The sequence below is a fragment of the Bos indicus genome, chromosome 28 (genome assembly GCF_029378745.1).
Source record: "Bos indicus isolate NIAB-ARS_2022 breed Sahiwal x Tharparkar chromosome 28, NIAB-ARS_B.indTharparkar_mat_pri_1.0, whole genome shotgun sequence".
Lineage (NCBI taxonomy): Eukaryota > Metazoa > Chordata > Mammalia > Artiodactyla > Bovidae > Bos > Bos indicus.
The window spans coordinates 23,467,038-23,485,294 of NC_091787.1; the positions used below are offsets into that span (position 1 = coordinate 23,467,038).

The 18,257-nt window shown below is 36.7% G+C and overlaps 2 protein-coding genes and 1 non-coding gene across 9 annotated transcripts in view; 1 reads left to right on the top strand and 2 right to left on the bottom strand.

The window, feature by feature from the left end:
* The window catches only part of CTNNA3 (catenin alpha 3), a 1,976,430-nt gene that overhangs the window by 1,130,580 nt on the left and 827,593 nt on the right, over positions 1–18,257 (bottom strand). The window lies entirely within an intron of this gene.
* LRRTM3 (leucine rich repeat transmembrane neuronal 3) overlaps positions 1–18,257 on the top strand; it is a 210,084-nt gene that overhangs the window by 36,261 nt on the left and 155,566 nt on the right. The window lies entirely within an intron of this gene.
* On the bottom strand, positions 11,858–11,930 carry TRNAW-CCA (transfer RNA tryptophan (anticodon CCA)). Its single transcript has one exon. It is a non-coding gene; the product is annotated as a tRNA-Trp (tRNA).

Consider the following 18,257-nt stretch of genomic DNA (forward strand, 5'->3'; position numbering starts at 1 on the left):
CTATTATTTAATCCCATGGACCCTCAGAACAATGTTTTTAAATGCTTTTAAAAAAGAATGAAAGATTAATTATATCGACATAGTTATCACAGTATTAGATACACAAACGTGATATAGTAACATATGTGTGACTTTATAAAATGGTCAATAGCATGATCTTGCATTAGGTCTGATAACTGCCATCATTTAAAAAAAGGAAGAACATAAACTCTCTTTAAAGTTAGCTGTAATAACTATAATATGTTATGGTAATATTGGTGATTTTCATTGGTGTCTGTCATGTCTGCTATACAGTTTGTCTCTTTAAATCACTCCAGTTTTCCATCCCACAATTCCACTGAAACTGCTCCCCTCAAATGAAATGTATTGCTAATTCTAATGTCAATTCTCAGTTTTCATCTTACTTGACATGTCAGCAATATTGAACACAATTGATCACTTCTTTCTCTTTAACCTGCTATTGTCAGTAAATTCAAGGACAGAACTCACCACTGACTTTCTTCTTGCCTCGCTGGCTTCGCTTGTGAAGTTTCTACCAACCTCTTAATGTTGGAGTAACTCAGAAATTAATCCTTAGATCTCTTCTCTTTTGTATCTAAATTTATGTTTTTAGATATTTCACTAAGACTACTAATACAGACATATGCAGATGACTCCAAATTTATGCCTAAAGCCTGGACCTCACTGCTGAATTCTAGACTCATATATCCAATTGGCTTCTCAACGTCACCTCTTAAAGGAGTAACAGACATCTCAAACTTAACATATGTAAAACCATGATCCTGATCTCCCCACTAAACTTATTCATCCCTTAATATTCTCAGCCCAGTTAATTGACATGCTCAGGTCTTTGAAGTCATCCTTCAGGCTTCTCCATTCCTTTCAAATCCACTTCGAACCCACTACCAAATCCTGTGATCAGAAGACACATTCTAAACATAACCAGAATCTGGCATCTTCCTACAACACTACTACCAGCACTCTGGCTCAAGACATGAAATTCCTGGCCTGGTTTAGCTGTAGCCACCTAATTAATTTCCACCTTCATTCCATCTGAAAATGTCAGCTAGAGTGATCTTTCAAAACATAAGTCATAGTATGTCCTTTTTTGTCCAAAACCCTCTAACAGCTTCCCCGTTTCCTTCAGTGTGAACAGCAAGGCCTCAACACCCTACAGCACTGAGGTGTATCTTCTTTCTGACCTCATGGCTTACAGCTCCTGGCCCGTTACACACAGGCACATTCTTCAGGGCCTCTTACTTGTTCCCCGTGGCTGCAACAGTCTCCCCTTCAGACGTCCATGTGGCTTACTTCCTAATTTCTGCCAGGTCTTTACTCAAATGTCCCCTCGGTAAGGCCTTCATGATCCCTTCTACTTAAAACTGTTTTATTTTTATCTTTGTTTTATCGTTCTCCAGAGAAACTATCACCATATAATGGCATGTGTATTTTATTTGCTTGTGTCTTCCCCAATAAGGCATTCCATAACAGCAAGTAGTTTTGTCTGTTATGTTCACAGATACATCCCTAGTGTCTGGTATAAAGCATGCATCTATTAAATAGTTGTTGACTAAATGATTGAATGAAGAGATTCTTTTAATCTTATCTTCTGTGAATACTAGCACATTTATCCACTGCAGTAAGAAGCACACATAATTCTACTTGCAAAAACTGTATCATACTCTGTAAATTGCCTAAGATTGTTTTAAACATGGTGCTTGAGATGAAACAAAGCTAGTGCCTGGTATTTGCTATAGAAATATCATAAGCATTAACTAGCAACTGATGACTGTATGGGACGGTGCCCTCACAAAAGGGATGCTGCTTCATGGTGTCATGGACAAACAAGAGCTTTGAGACAAACAAACATAGCTTTGAACTCCATCTCTACCACTTGTGAGCTATGTAATGTTGGGAAATAACTGACCTCTCTAAGCCTCAGTTTTTAGGCTGTCGGTAAAGAATTCCCCTGAAATGCAGGAGATCTGGGTTTGATCCCTGTGCTGGGAAGATTCCCTGGAGGAGGGCATGGCAACCCAAACCAGTATTTTTGCCTGGAGAACTCCATGGACAGAGGAGCTTTGTGGGCTGAAGTCCATGGGGTCTTAAACAGTCGGACATGACTGAGCAACTAAGCACACAGAACTAAGCCTCAGTTATTTGTCTGTTATGTGGGAAATGTCACCAATGTGTCTCAAATGGAATTTTATATGCAAAGTGCCTGGGCATTTGAAAAAGATGCTCCTTGTTCCAGTTCTCTCTGCAGGCCTATTACTTTCAAGGTGGAAGAGTAAAAAATAGAGCATTTTAAAATGCCCAAGGAAGTGTAAGAACAGGACAGGATGGGATTGGTGTCACATGAATTGCCAGCAACCTCAGGTGTTGATTAGGCTAACCCTAACCCTGACAGTTCCCACAAAAATGATATTTAGGTCCCTTTTCAAGGCAAGGTATATATGGTGTCTAGAACATAGGTCTAAAAATAGAAGGAGGCTAAGACTATCCATGAGGAGGAGCAGGGTAAGATGGAATCATCTGAGAGGACTAGTGGCAAAGAAAAAAGGTGAAGCTGGGTAGAATTTGCACTAGAAGGCAAAGTTGCCACATTCTCAAGGATTTATTATCCAAGAAGCTTTATCTGTGTATGGATTTTTATCCACAGCAAATTCATAGGAAAAACTTTGTCACACTGTTTCATGAATTTGTAAAAAGATTCTTGTCTCTCCTTAAACAAATATGAGGTATGAGAATTCTATAATGGAGAAAAAAAAATATGTTTATCTACTTTCAGTCAATCTAGAATTCTTAGTTACTGAGATAGAAAGAGCTAGAAGCAATGTGTTTTTCATAAATCATTGAAGATTGTTTCTCATACTTTTTGTATTTTTAAAAACTGAGACACAAAGAGAGTGGGTTGGAAGAAGACAAGAAAACAAGAAAATGAATAAAATGTTCATCAGATGGTAGTAATTGCAGATCTTCATGAATTAGGGGCCAGGATTCCTTTTTCCTAGGGAGTGTACCTGCATGGGTGTTGCCTCACTTTAGAATAGACGTGACTCTTAAGAGACCTTCACCATTATGCTTATAAACCAAGTATAAGTATGTCTGTCAGGTGACTTTTGGTTCACTTCAGAGAAACTCTCATCCTTCCTTGCTGACCATCACAGGACAGAGTCACCACTTAGCCTGGAGCTTGCATTTTCTCTTCTTCCAGAAGTTCAGGATTTTTCCCTAAAGCTCTTAAGGCAACATAGGAGTAGAAAGAAGAGATGAAGAGAGAAAGCAGAAGAATGAACCATAAACCCAAACAGATCTGGGATGACTAGGCTTTCCCTTTCACAGATCAGTCAAGTTCAAATCAAATCTCAGAATTAAACCCTGCCTAATATAAAGCCTGTGCTTAGAAATATACTTAACAGAAAAAAATACATTTGCAAATGATAAAAAATTAAAGCTTATTAAAATTAATAAGAGGGTGAGTTCTATGATAAAATCCCCACATTTTACCTCTTGAATTAAAACACAAGCAAATGCCCCCTTCCTCAAAATCCTTGCCTCTGTTCTGCTGGCTAGTGGTTGGTGAGTGCCAGTCGTGGGCCAGGCTCTGTTCTTTGTTCCGTGCCAGAGAGGCAGCTAGGAGTTGTGGGTGGAGGTAGGCAGTCTCCTAGATTTATACACTAGTTTTCTTTGGGTTTCATTTTAAAGCTTTTTCCCACATAATGAAACAAAACTAAATATTCCCAGGAGAGCAAAACAGCTCCCCAAATCTCTAAGCAACTTCCATGTATTGAGAAGGATTACAAGGCTATGGTTTTCCAGTAGTCATGTATGGATGTGAGAGTTGGACTGTGAAGAAAGCTGAGTGCCGAAGAATTGATGCTTTTGAACTGTGGTGTTGGATAAGATTCTTGAGAGTCCCTTGGACATCCAACCAGTCCATTCTGAAGGAGATCAGCCCTGGGATTTCTTTGGAAGGAATGATGCTAAAGCTGAAACTCCAGTACTTTGGCCACCTCATGCGAAGAGTTGACTCATTGGAAAAGACTCTAATGCTGGGAAGGACTGGGGGCAGGAGGAGAAGGGGATGACAGAGGATGAGATGGCTGGATGGCATCACCAACTCAATGGACGTGAGTTTGAGTGAACTCCAGGAGTTGGTGATGGACAGGGAGGCCTGGCGTGCAGCAATTCATGGGGTCGCAAAGAGTCAGACATGATTAAGCGACTGAATTGAATTGACTGGCTGTCCTTCCAAAGCAAAATTATTTCCTCTCTTCCATCTTCCCTTACTTCCTTGCTCTGTCAGGGAATGCATACATTTCTAAAAATACATAATATGGGGATATAAAACAGTGCTTTTCAGCTTCCATATCATTTTCTATGTTAAGTGCATATATTAATTTCATGAAGTGTGCCTTCTTACAGTTATAAAATAATTTTGGAAGAAATGTACCCTCCTGGGCTGTTTCCAAAACCAGTGGGTTGCTTTGCAGGCATTGAATAAGTCTGGGTGTGGCATCAGCTTAGCATAGTTGAGTGCAGTAAAAGCATTGTATAGCATTGTGGTCAGGACTCAAGATTGATTCCTTTATCTCTTGTACTTTGATAAATTACTCAAGATGACTGCTTGTTTGTTTCTTCATTTATAAAACTGGGACAATAATAGCTCTTATTTCACAGCACTATTGTGAAAAATAGAGAAGCTTCTGGTATATAGAAAAACTTCAATACACGTTAGTCATTTTATTCATTGGCATTAGTAAAGGAAAACGAGTTAATTATTACCAGAAACTATACAAAAATCCCCTATTTCCAGTCAAAATTTAGTAGATAAAATTCCTTTAAATCATATTTTAGCCAATTACATTAATTTTTTAAGTAAAGATAATCTTATTCCCACTTTTGATATATAAATTTTCACCATGATATAATTAATCCTTAAAGATTCTTTGTATGATGTATTATAAAATAAATTTATTTGGATTTCATTATTTTTTAAGAGAACCAACTGTCATATGATTTTTTATGATTTTTAAGGAATTACCATGCAACTGCATTAACTCAACCAAGCACAAAATGGTTTTGTAGAGAAAATTTCAGGAAATTACCTTTCAGCTTATATAAAGGAATAGCTAAAAGTAAGCTACCAGATTCAAAGAGGCTTTTTAACAGACCCAGGTGTGGATCAGTTTTAGTGTGATAAATCTAATGGAACTTATAATCTTCAGTGGGAGGGGTGGGGAAGCAGGACTTAAAATTAACAACAATAACAACAAAATGTCCTTTCCCTAATTGCTAAGAAAAGAATGAAACCACAGTAAGTTCAACATGATCATTGACTGGGGAACCATGTACTTACAACTTGCTAGGAGAAAAAGCCAATGTCATAAATCAGTGGGCACTCACGTTGCCATATCTTTGCATTACCCCACACAAAACTAGTAGTACTCCTAAGACATGTTTAGTGGTTTTTTCTTATGCTTTCCTTCATTCATCCTCTATTTCAAACTCAAAGAAATGGGATAAGGAGAACAGAAATATTTTTGTATTTTGAATGAGGCAGTCTAGCTTACATTTATATATATTGTTGCAATTGTTAAAATACAAGTTCCAAGAGGAAGAAGAAACATTGGGCATCTAACATAAAACCTGGTAAAATTTATTAGGATCAGGCAATTACTAACACTTCATTAGAATTATTGATAGTTCTGGTAATGAGGGCTTCCCTGGTGCTCAGAGGGTAAAGCGTCTGCCTGCAATTCAGGAGACCTGGGTTCGATCCCTGGGTCAGGAAGATCCCCTGGAGTAGGAAATGGCACCCCACTCCAGTACTCTTGCTTGGAAAATCCCATGGACAGAGAAGCCTGGTAGACTACAGTCCATGGGATCGCAAAAAGTCGGACACGACTGAGCAACTTCACTTTCTGGTAATGAACAACGGAGAATAGTAACAAGGGGATGAAAAAAATTAGATTCTTTGTCTAGAAGTGCAGGACTTTAAGTATGTGAACATGTACATATACACATACTTTAGCCTTATCAAGAACCATGATACTCAATTTTTTAACAATTAAAATATTGCCCATTATATAAGGCCAGATACATATAGGTAACATTTGAATAAATTACATTAAATAATTTACAAGGGCTTCCCTGGTGGCTCTGTGGTGAAGAATCTGCCTGCCAAGGGAGAAGATGGGTTTTTAGTCCCTGGATTGGGAAGATACCCTGGAGAAGGAATTGGCAACCCACTCCAATATTCTTGCCTGGGAAATCCCATGGACAGAGAAGCCTGGCAGGCTGCAGTCTGTGGAGTCATATAAGAGTCAGACACGACTTAGCAACTGAACAACAACAATAATAAACAAACAAACAAATTGCTGCATCTGGCTAGATGAATTAACAATGGCACCTTTTCCTCAGCACTGCAGGATTTCAACCACTATTTGCATCCCCACCTCCGCACACCTTTGATCCTTACACACAGAAAATACAACCATATGTGAGGCAGAACTGTGAGGACAATTCATTAAAAATCACATTCCCTAAAAAAAGAAAAGAAAAAAAAAATCACATTCCCAGACAGAATGAGAACTGATTTTTTAAACATCATTAAGATAATAAATGGAAAATCTAAGAAGGAAGTCTTTAGAATATTTTGAGATCAACCATAAGGTAAGATGAATGTGCCAGGGATAAAAAATAATCTCTTTAGTAAATCTGAGTTATCATTAATTTTATGCAATGCTTTCAAAGAGTACTACTTAAGAAATATTAAATATAATATGTCTGGACATATGAAATCCTGATTAACGTGGAATATACCCCCTTAAAAAGTTCAACTCAACAATAACAGTTAATAGATTATTAGAAAGCTGGAAGCTGTTGTACTCCTTGAATAATAATAAAATCCATGATTTAATGTATTTCAAATTTTAAGAATTCTCTATATTCTCAAATAGATTTTTTAAATAGTTATGGAATTGTTTTCCCCTTCTTTATATAAAAACATAAGTTATAGTTATAACTGAGGAAACACCCTGACCATCAAGTTCCCACTTACAGGCAATTCTTTGCCCCATGACTACCGAGGCTGAAAAATTCAATCTGTTCCTAGAAACAAATTGCCAAAAACCCACAGGACTTATTGGAATTATTCAAGATCATAGCACTATCTCCCATTGACATCAAACAAGATTAGTGTGTCACTGGCAATGGATTCTGCTATAGTTTTTTTAATTTCTACATGTTTACAAAACAAAACCAAGAGACAGACAGATTCTAGATTACAGCAGGTAAAGACTAAGGCTGTTTAAGAAAGTATATCTGAATAAATATGATAGATACGATGTATCTAAAAATATATATACATACAAACATATTTATGTTTCTTTGACATTAAAGGAAATAAACTTTTTTTAAAAGACCATAAATTTAAGCTGGAGAAAATCCACTTATAGAATACCATATATGGGGGGAAGAAACTGGATATGAATAAAGTTAATAAATCTTAAAATAAATGGAAAAAAGAGACTGGATCCAGGAAATTCTATGAAACAAAAGGATCATATGGTCAGTACCATGAACAGCACCTAACACAAAGAAGCTCCTTAATGCATATTCATATGAAGAAGAATGAATGAGTGACTATGAACTTGAATATATAGCATCATATTGAATCCAACATGTACACTTTTAATAGGTGGAGTCTAAATACATATATTTCTATTTTATTTTTTTTTATTTTATTTTATTTTTAAACTTTACAATATTGTATTAGTTTTGCCAAATATCGAAATGAATCCGCCACAGGTATACCCGAGTTCCCCAACCTGAACCCTCCTCCCTCCTCCCTCCCCTACCCTCCCTCTGGGTCATCCCAGTGCACCAGCCCCAAGCATCCAGTATCGTGCATCGAACCTGGACTGGCGACTCGTTTCATACATGATATTATACATGTTTCAATGCTATTCTCCCAAATCTCCCCACCCTCTCCCTCTCCCACAGAGTCCATAAGACTGATTTATACATCGGTGTCTCTTTTGCAGTCTCGTACACAGGGTTATTGTTACCGTCTTTCTAAATTCCATATATATGCGTTAGTATACTGTATTGGTGTTTTTCTTTCTGGCTTACTTCACTCTGTATAATAGGTTCCAGTTTCATCCATCTTATTAGAACTGATTCAAATGTATTCTTTTTAATGGCTGAGTAATACTCCATTGTGTATATGTACCGCAGCTTTCTTATCCATTCATCTGCTGATGGGCATCTAGGTTGCTTCCATGTCCTGGCTATTATAAACAGTGCTGCAATGAACATTGGGGTACACGTGTCTCTTTCCCTTCTGGTTTCCTCAGTGTATATGCCCAGCAGTGGGATTGCTGGATCATAAGGCAGTTCTATTTCCAGTTTTTTTCTGAGCTGTTTCTTTTAATATAGCATCTATTGCTCTATTTTCTGAAAGCAAAAGCAAAATTGCTCATTGCAAAATGCCTTTAAAATATCAAGAATTAATGTATTAGTCACTCAGTCATGTCTGACTCTTTGTGACCCCATGGACTGTAGCCCACAAGGCTCCTCTGTCCATGGAATTCTCCATGCAAGAATACTGGAGTGGGTTGTCATTTCCTTCTCCAGGGAATCTTTCTGACCCAGGAACTGAACCTGGGTTGTTCAGTTCAGGCAGAACGGATTGCAGGCAGATTCTTTACTGTCTTAGCTACCAGCTGCTGTCACTTCAGTTGTGTCCGACTCTGTGTGACCCCATAGACGGCAGCCCACCAGGCTCCCCCATCCCTAGGATTCTCCAGATAAGAACACTGGAGTGGGTTGCCATTTCCTTCTCCAATGCTTGAAAGTGAAAAGTGAAAGTGAAGTCGCTCAGTTGTGTCTGACCCTCAGCGACCCCATGGACTGCAGCCTTCCAGGCTCCTCCATCCATGGGATTTTCCAGGCAAGAGTACTAGAGTGGGGTGCCATTGCCTTCTCTGCTTAGCTACCAGGGAAGCTAAGAATTAATAAGAAATGTAATGTAAACATAAAAGCAACAGAAAGATAAAACCACCAGCAAATATTTTTGTATCTATGCATAGGTATCATTTACACATATATATTTGGAACCATACAGATATCACTTTTATGTCTTCTTTTTATAACTTATTATTACACTATTGGAGAAGGAAGTGGCAACTCACTCCAGTATTCTTGCCTGGGAAATCCCATGGATGGAGGAAACTGGTGGGCTATAGTCCAAGAGGCCTCAAAGAGTCGGAAATGACTGAGCAACTGAGCACACATATTGCATTATTAGCAATTTTCAAGTCACTAAAATCCTTCAAAAATATAAATTTTAATGTCTTCATATTGTTTCAGGATATTAAAGTGTAATAATTGAATTATTGTGCTATTGATGTACGTTTGAATAATACATAACATAAAAATACTGGAGGGGGATTTTAAATGGCCTTGTCCATTAAACTTTTGTTCTATCTTTGATTGTTTCCTTATAATACATTTCTATATGTCAAAATTCATAGACTTAGATTTAGCATTTTTGATCCATAGTACCACATTGTTTTTCTGATAATTTGTATTATACCTACTTCCATCTAGTAGCTGTGAAAGTAATTATTTCACCACACTGGAATGTAGACATTTTAAGATCGCATTTACAGTTTCATATGTGAGTAGGAAACAGCAACCCACTTCAGTATTCTTGCCTGGAAAATCCATGGGCAGAGAAGCCTGGTAGACTATAGTCCATGGGGTCACCAAAGAGTTGAACACAACTGAGTATACACACACACACACACAGAGATCAAAATTGATATAATGCAAATATTAATGCTGATTAGATTTAACATATTTTTTCTATGTTTATTTGCTATTTGTCTTTCTTTTGGCATGTCTATCTCACATTACAGGAGTGAAGCTACCTCTTGCAACTCTCATAAGGATATCTTCAATAATTCCTTAGCATGAATAACATCATGCTGCCTAAATGCTTCTACCAGAAATATCTTTCTGAAACTATATAAAAAGCTCTGAATCTCAAGGTTACCACATAAATATGAGTGAAACAATAGTGATCTACCTTAAAGATAATTGTAATAATTGTGCTCTTCCACAACACAATTATTTCACATTGTATTTTTTTTTGATACTTTTTTTAAATTTTTTTAACTTTACAACATTGTATTGGTTTTGCCATACATCAACGTGAATCCGCCACAGGTATACACGTGTTCCCCATCCTGAACCCTCCTCTTCCTCCCTCCCCATACCATCCCTCTGGGTCATCCCACACAACACAATTATTACAAAATAATTTGAGACTATAAATGTTTGAAAGACAAAGCTAATTCTATATATATATATCAAATTGCAGATATGGCAACAAATTCAAAATCACTGTAAACAATAGTGAACCTCAAGGCCTCTCATGGACAGTCACATCTTTAAACACACAAAAACGACAGGTACTCTGAGTTACATGAAGTTTAAAAGCTCTGAACTAAATGGCTGTTTGGGGAGGCCTTACAAATAGCTGTGAAAAGAAGAGAAGGGAAAAACAAAGGAGAAAAGGAAAGATATAAGCATCTGAATGCAGAGTTCCAAAGAATAGCAAGGAGAGATAAGAAAGCCTTCCTCAGTGATCAATGCAAAGAAATAGAGGAAAACAACAGAATAGAAAAGGCTAGATATCTCTTCAAGAAAATTAGAGATACCAAGGGAACATTTCCTGCAAAGATGGGTTTGATAAAGGACAGAAATGGTATGGACCTAACAGAAGCAGAAAATTTTAAGAGGTGCCAAGAATACATAGAAGAACTGTACAAAAAAGATCTTCATGACCCAGATAATCACAATGGTGTGATCACTCACCTAGAGCCAACCATCCTGGAATGTGAAGTCAAGTGGGCCTTAGAAAGCATCACTATGAACAAAGCTAGTGGAGGTGATGGAATTCCAGTTGAGCTATTCCAAATCCTGGAAGATGATGCTCTAAAAGTGCTGCACTCAAAATGCCAGCAAATTTGGAAAACTCAGCAGTGGCCACAGGACTGGAAAAGGTCAGTTTTCATTCCAATCCCAAAGAAAGGCAATGCCAAAAAATGCTCAAACTACTGCACAATTGCACTCATCTCACACGCTTGTAAAGTAATGCTCAAAATTCTCCAAGCTAGGCTTCAGCAATATGTGAACCATAAACTTCCAGATGTTCAAGCTGATTTTACAAAAGGCAGAGGAACCAAAGATCAAAATTGCCAACATCTGCTGGATCATCGAAAAAGCAAGAGAGTTCCAGAAAAACATCTATTTCTGCTTTATTGACTATGCCAAAGCCTTTGACTATGTGGATCACAATAAACTGTGGAAAATTCTTCAAGAGATGGGAATACCAGACCACCTGACCTGCCTCTTGAGAAATCTATATGCAAGTCAGGAATCAACAGTTACAACTGAACATGGAACAACAGACTGGTTCCAAATAGGAAAAGGAATACAGTAAGGCTGTATATTGTCACCCTGCTTATTTAACATATATGCAGAGTACATCATGAGAAACTCTGGGCTGGAAGAAGCACAAGCTAGAATCAAGATTGCCAGGAGAAATATCAATAACCTCAGCTATGCAGATGACACCACCCTTATGGCAGAAAGTGAAGAGAACTTAAAAGCCTCTTGATGAAAGTGAAAGAGGAGAGTGAAAAGTGAAGTGAAAGTGAAGTCGCTCAGTCATGTCCGACTCTTTGCAACCCTGTGGACTGTAGCCTACCAGGCTTCTCTGTCCATGGGATTCTCCAGGCAAGAATACTGGAGTGGGTTGCCATTTCCTTCTCCAGGGGATCTTCCTGACTCAGGGATTGAACCTGGGTCTTCTGCATTGGAGGCAGATGCTTTAACCTCTGAGCCACCAGGGAAGCCAGGTGAAAAAGTTGGAGAGTGAAAAAGTTGGCTTAAATCTCAACATTCAGAAAACGAAGATCATGGCATCTGGTCCCATCACTTCATGGGAAATAGATGGGGAAACAGTGGAAACAGTGTCAGACTTTATTTTGGGGGGCTCCAAAATCATTGCAGATGGTGATTGCAGCCATGAAATTAAAAGATGCTTACTCCTTGCAAGGAAAGTTATGACCAACCTAGATAGCATATTGAAAAGCAGAGACATTACTTTGCCAACAAAAGTCCATCTAGTCAAGGCTATGGTTTTTCCAGTGATCATGTATGGATGTGAGAGTTGGACTATGAAGAAAGCTGAGCACTGAAGAATTGATGCTTTTGAACTGTGGTGTTGGAGAAGACTCTTGAGAATCCCTTGGACTGCAAGGAGATCGAACCAGTTAATTCTAAAGGAGATCAATCCTGGTGTTCTTTGGAAGGACTGATGCTAAAGTTGAAACTCCAATACTTTTGCCACCTCATGCGAAGAGTTGACTCACTGGAAAAGACTCTGATGCTGGGAGGGATTGAGGGCAGGAGGAGAAGGGAACGACAGAGGATGAGATGGCTGGATGGCATCACTGACTTGATGGACATGAGTTTGGGTGAACTCTGGGATTTGGTGATGGACAGGGATTTCTGGTGTGCTGCGATTCATGGGGTCACAAAGAGTCGGACACGACTGAGCGACTGAACTGAACTGATCACAGGATCAGATGTAGTTAGATTCAAGCAACTACAAAAGTTTATGGTCTGTCAGTATGGCCACTGGGATTTCTTTACACTTTTTCTGTTGTATTTTTTGAATTTACACTTTGGTTTTATAACACCATTTCTTAGAAAAACATCCATATATTTTCTGCACATATGAATCAGCTTCTTCTCTATAAATAGCAAGTATTTAACAGCTATTATTTTCTTCTAAGATATCCATGGTAATATCATTTTTAAGTTCAGTGAGGTAACTGGTGGCCAGAAGCCAACTGGTCTTCCTCATAACCAACAAAAGACATATATCTTTGAAAAACAAAAATAAAAGTCTTCTATTAGGGCAATTTTTAGCACCTACTTTCATATAACATACTAATAATGCTAAGAAAATATATTTCAAAGTGAGAGCTAAAGAAATTTTGAGATGATTATGACCTGAAATATCACTAAATATAACCAGAAAATCTGTGTCTAGATAATGACAGTATTTTCAGAAATCATCAAGACTGTACTTTCTCAAAAGCCAAAGTCTGTCTTTTCCTAGACTTCAGGCAGAACTAGTTCAAAAGTTAACAGATGATTGCCCAAATAATATTTGAATTAAACCTAAAAGGAAACTCAGAATATATATCTTCATTCTCTGTAAGCTTGCTCTTTCTTCTTGATATTCCTTCATTTTTTCCTTTAGATTATAGAAATAAGATCTCAGCCAACTTCAGTGTTCAACTATGGAGATGCCCTCAACCAAATTAAACAGAAAAATCTTATTTATTAATTATGCAAAGCTTGCCATATTTCTTCTTCCCTTCATGCAAACTTATTTGCATTTCTGGGTATGTGCATTATTTGGTCTCTTTCTAGCCTTTTCCTCCTTTCTGTGATTAAGGGGAAAAAAATGAAGATTTATCAAATTGGTCTTTAATTACAGGAGACACAGTAAACAGGGAACAGAGTGAAGTAGAATAATCACAAATTTTAGAATAAGCATAAGACTGTGCTTAAATCCCTATTTTATCTTTAACATCTGTGTGGCTTTGTGCCATGTATCTAGCTCCAAGTTCATATAATACAATGAGGTGTATAATTCATTCATATGCTGGGACTGTTTTATGTAAAGTACCCAGCAGAAGGCTTATAAATAATAAGTAATCAATAAATGGCAACTGCCATCATCCTTACTGTGTTAGTAAGAGCAGTATAAGCCACTCACTCTTCACTGAGTATGCAGGAAAGCCCTGCCAATTGTGAATTGCTAACAAAAATATAACACTGATATAATTGGTTTTCAACAAAAAACCTTGTCATTTCTACTATTTTTATAAATTCACACCAGCCTTTTTTTCTGCACTAGATCTTATTCTTGGCCAAAGTCTTATATAGATATAGATATATACACAACACACACACACACACACACACACACATATATATATATATAAAATGAAAGTATGAAAGTGAAAGTGAAGTCACTCAGTCATGTCCGACTCTTTGCGACCCCATGAACTGTAGCCTACCACGCTCCTCCATCCACGGGATTTTCCAGGCAAGAGTACTGGAATGGGTTGGCATTTCCTTCTCCAGAGGATCTTCCTGACCCAGGGATCGAACCAGTGTCTCCCACACTGTAGGCAGAGGCTTTGCGGTCTGAGCCACCAGAGTCCATGTGAAAGTATATATAAATATATATATACACACACAAGATCAGAGTGTATACTTTTGTTTTAAAACAATACAGTGTATTTCAGTATATTTCATTCTGTTTATACCATATTTGTTTCAGGAACTGGAAAATTAAATGCAGTAATATTTCTCTATTTAACCCCCCATGACTTTTGAAAATTCTCATCTTTTTCCCTTGAAGCTATGGTCTTTAATAGCCTTTATAATGTCTTGAACCCCACACTCCACTTAAGCTTTTTTAAATGTTGCCATCGCACACCTACTTTTGAATTTGACAATATATCACCAATTTATTGTGGTTTTCAGGTTCCACTTCGATAAACAAAGCTTTATTTCTCCCACAGGATGCTCATTTTCTCCCTTCTTAGTTATTTGGCTTCAGAATTTAACTCTTTTCTTAACCATATCACATGATTCATTCAAATTTCCCGTAATATACATACTATCTTTAAATAACTTTTATTAATTCCAAAATATTAATTATTTTCCTCCTCTTTTCAATATAATGATATTTTTGGTATATTTACACTTGGAGAATAGTTAACTTTGGCCTTAACAGGCCCATCCAAATTGTTACATTACTTCCTTCAGGTGATAAAAATTTATCTTATAAATTATATTTCCTGATAAGACATTAACATAAATAAATCCATAATATTAGAAGCTTTACAGAGATACTATTTAAAGTTTCTATAAAATTGAACCTTTAAATACATTTCACATATATAGAAATGTAGGACAAAAAACAGTAGAGAAAAATAAACTTTTAGAGATGTCAGTATTAAAAATCATCAACCACAAGCAATTTTCATGTATGTCAAGAAAAAAAAAATATGCTATTATATTTGAGGATCAAGAACAGTTCTTTTTAATTGTTTAAAATAATTCATAGCCTGTTCTTTGAAAAGAATTTTAATAACTTTATAAACAAATGTCAGACATTTTAATTTTCAGTTGAGATGAAAAACAAAGACTCTAATGCTTGGATCTTGATGAAAAAAATGGCAATTAGCAGAAAAGTCCACCTACCAGACCTTTCCACATTTTTTGATATGACACTAACACTGACATTACAATGAGCTCTCATTAATATGGATTAATAAGTGACAAGAACAGCCTGAATTGAAATGAAAAATAAAGTGTGCTTGGAAATGTAAATCTCATAATAACCAAACTTTTGGTAACCAAGTACTTTTTTACTTTTTTAAAAAAAATCTGCTTTAATGGCATTCTCATTAGCAGCATATATGTTTTTCAAAGTGCCAAAATGCTCTTATGGAAATTAAATACGCTTCAAAACAATTTTGTTAGGCTCTTAAATTAATTACCTACTACTCCTTTATTTATCCATTTTTATTGAGGTATAATTTTCATACAACAAATTACAGACTTAAAATGTTTGGTTTGATAGGTTTGACAATTGCATGCTGCTGCTGCTGCTGCTAAGTCGCTTCAGTCGTGTCTGACTCTGTGCAACCCCATAGACGGCAGCCTACTAGCCTCCTCCGTCCATGGGATTTTCCAGGCAAGAGTACTGGAGTGGGTTGCCATTGCCTTCTCCGTGACAATTGCATACACGGCTGTAATTACCACACATAGAAAGATTTCACCACCAAGGAAGTTATCCTGTGTCCTTCTGGAGTCCATCTCCTCACCTCTGTACCAGACAACCACAGATTTGTTTCTATCACTATACATTAATTTTGCCTACTTTTGAACTTGATATAAATGGAATTATCCAATGTATTCTGTATTTGGTTTCTTCTGCTCTATACAATTTTAGGCCCAGTCCTGATTCAGAGCATGTGGTGACCTAAGCTGGTTTAAGTTACTACTTTAGATGAATAAAGTAATATAAAGACATACTTATTAGCAATGTATTTTTTATTGCTAGCAGCATTCATTTGTATATTCATACACAGCACGCTTATTTGTGCATTCATCTGTTGGTGGACATTTAGATTGTTTCCAGTTTTTGACTACTATAAATTAAGCTGGAACAGCTAGCAGTACAAGTGTGTAAGTTTTCCTGAAACATACATTTTTATTTCTTTTGGATAAATATTTAGTATTGTAATTGCTGGCTTATAGAGTAGATTTATACTTTTCCATTTGTTTATTATATATATAAAATAAATATATATATAGGCTGCATTGTGAGGCATGTGGGATCTTAGTTCCCAGGCCAAAGATATAACCCATGACCCCTGCATTGGGAGTAGAGTCTTATCCACTGAACTCTCAGGGAAATACCTATACTTTTCTTTTTAAAGAATCTCCCAAACTGTTTTCCAATGTAATTGTACTATTTTACATTCCCTCAGTAAAGCATAAGAGTTTCATTGGTTCACATCATCTATAACATTTAATATGTCAGATTTTTAGTTTTGTTTCAATTTAGTTATTCTAGTGGGTATAAAATGTATCTCCATATGGTTTTAATATGAATTTACCTGATATTTAGTAACAATGAGCATCTGTTTATGTGCTTATCAACTACTTGTATATTTTTTCTGATATATTTGTTCAAGACTTTTGCCCATATTTTACTGGATTATTTTTCTTCATATCGAATTTTAAGAGTTCTTTGTAATACCTGTTTTTTCTAGGAAAAAAAACTGATTCCAGCCCAGGTCAATACAAGCTCTGAATCAAGAATAGGCCTAAAATCTGCAGAAGCAATTCTGAAACATTAGACTTTGAATCAAAGGTTCTTGATGAAGAGATGAGTAATCTGGTATTTTAGACTCCATTAAGATGTGCCATTTTCTATCTGACCAAAAGGATCATGCTTCAGTCACATTTAAAATCAGCATCCCGTCATTTAGAAAAGACTGCTTCAATCTAAGCAAATCAGGATGTGACTCTACAACTGACAACTCACCCAATTACTGATCACTAAGAAGGAGCACTTACAAAACACACAGTTCTGACCATAGCACCTTTTCTAATAAAGGCACTTACAGATAATCAGTAGTATTAAGTGGTATCAGGGAGTGTGAACATATACACACGGGCTTCCTCTGCAAAGTATTAAAGCAGATGACAAAGAGTTTTGAAGAAATATGTACTTGACTTAGCTGTGATTTACTGATCAGGTTGGCTTCTGAGTCAGCACCTATTGGTGCAAGTAAAAGAGAAACCAGAAAGGTTTCCCTTTCTGGAGACTTTCTTTCAAAGCCTGATACTTTGGCTGGATACTGTGAAGAGAAGTCAAGAATTTGGAACTGATCTGTCTTTGATTTCTCTTTGGACTATCTAACATTCTAAATCTATGACTATCAAGTACAAAGTGTTTGGCTTAACAGTTTGTGTATAACCTTTAAGGATTAACAGTGGCTTTGTGCCAGAGCATCCACAAAATTGTCTGGTTCTCCATCTAATCAGTCAAGGCCACAGGCTTCTTGTAAATCCTGTCTCCCTGTTCTCTGCTGTTTTCTCCATTTAGTAGCCATCCCTTTCTGTTGCTCTAAGTTAATACACAATATTTCACTTCTTTAATCAAAACTGCTCATAGCAAAATATATAAGTTCACTTATTCTAAGTGTAAATGAAGGGCCAATAACTTCAACATGAGTTAAACTTGACTCTTTCCTACCCACTTACCCTTTCCATTTTCCTGTGTACTGAACAAGTCAGTAAAACTAGTTAGTCCACAAAAATTTGTTGAGTACTTATCTGTTAGGTACTAGTGATGTTATAGTGAATAAAACAAACATGATACTTGCCATTGTAAGAGTTAAAGCCTGATAGGGAAGACCTTAAAAAATATTTACAAATAGCTAAATAAAAATTATAAGTATGTCTAACATGGCAACATAAAGAACATGGTGTTGGAAGGCATATAAATGTAATGGGCCCTTGGTTTATGGGATCAAGGGAGGCTTCCCTGAAAACAAAAACATTTCAGTTGA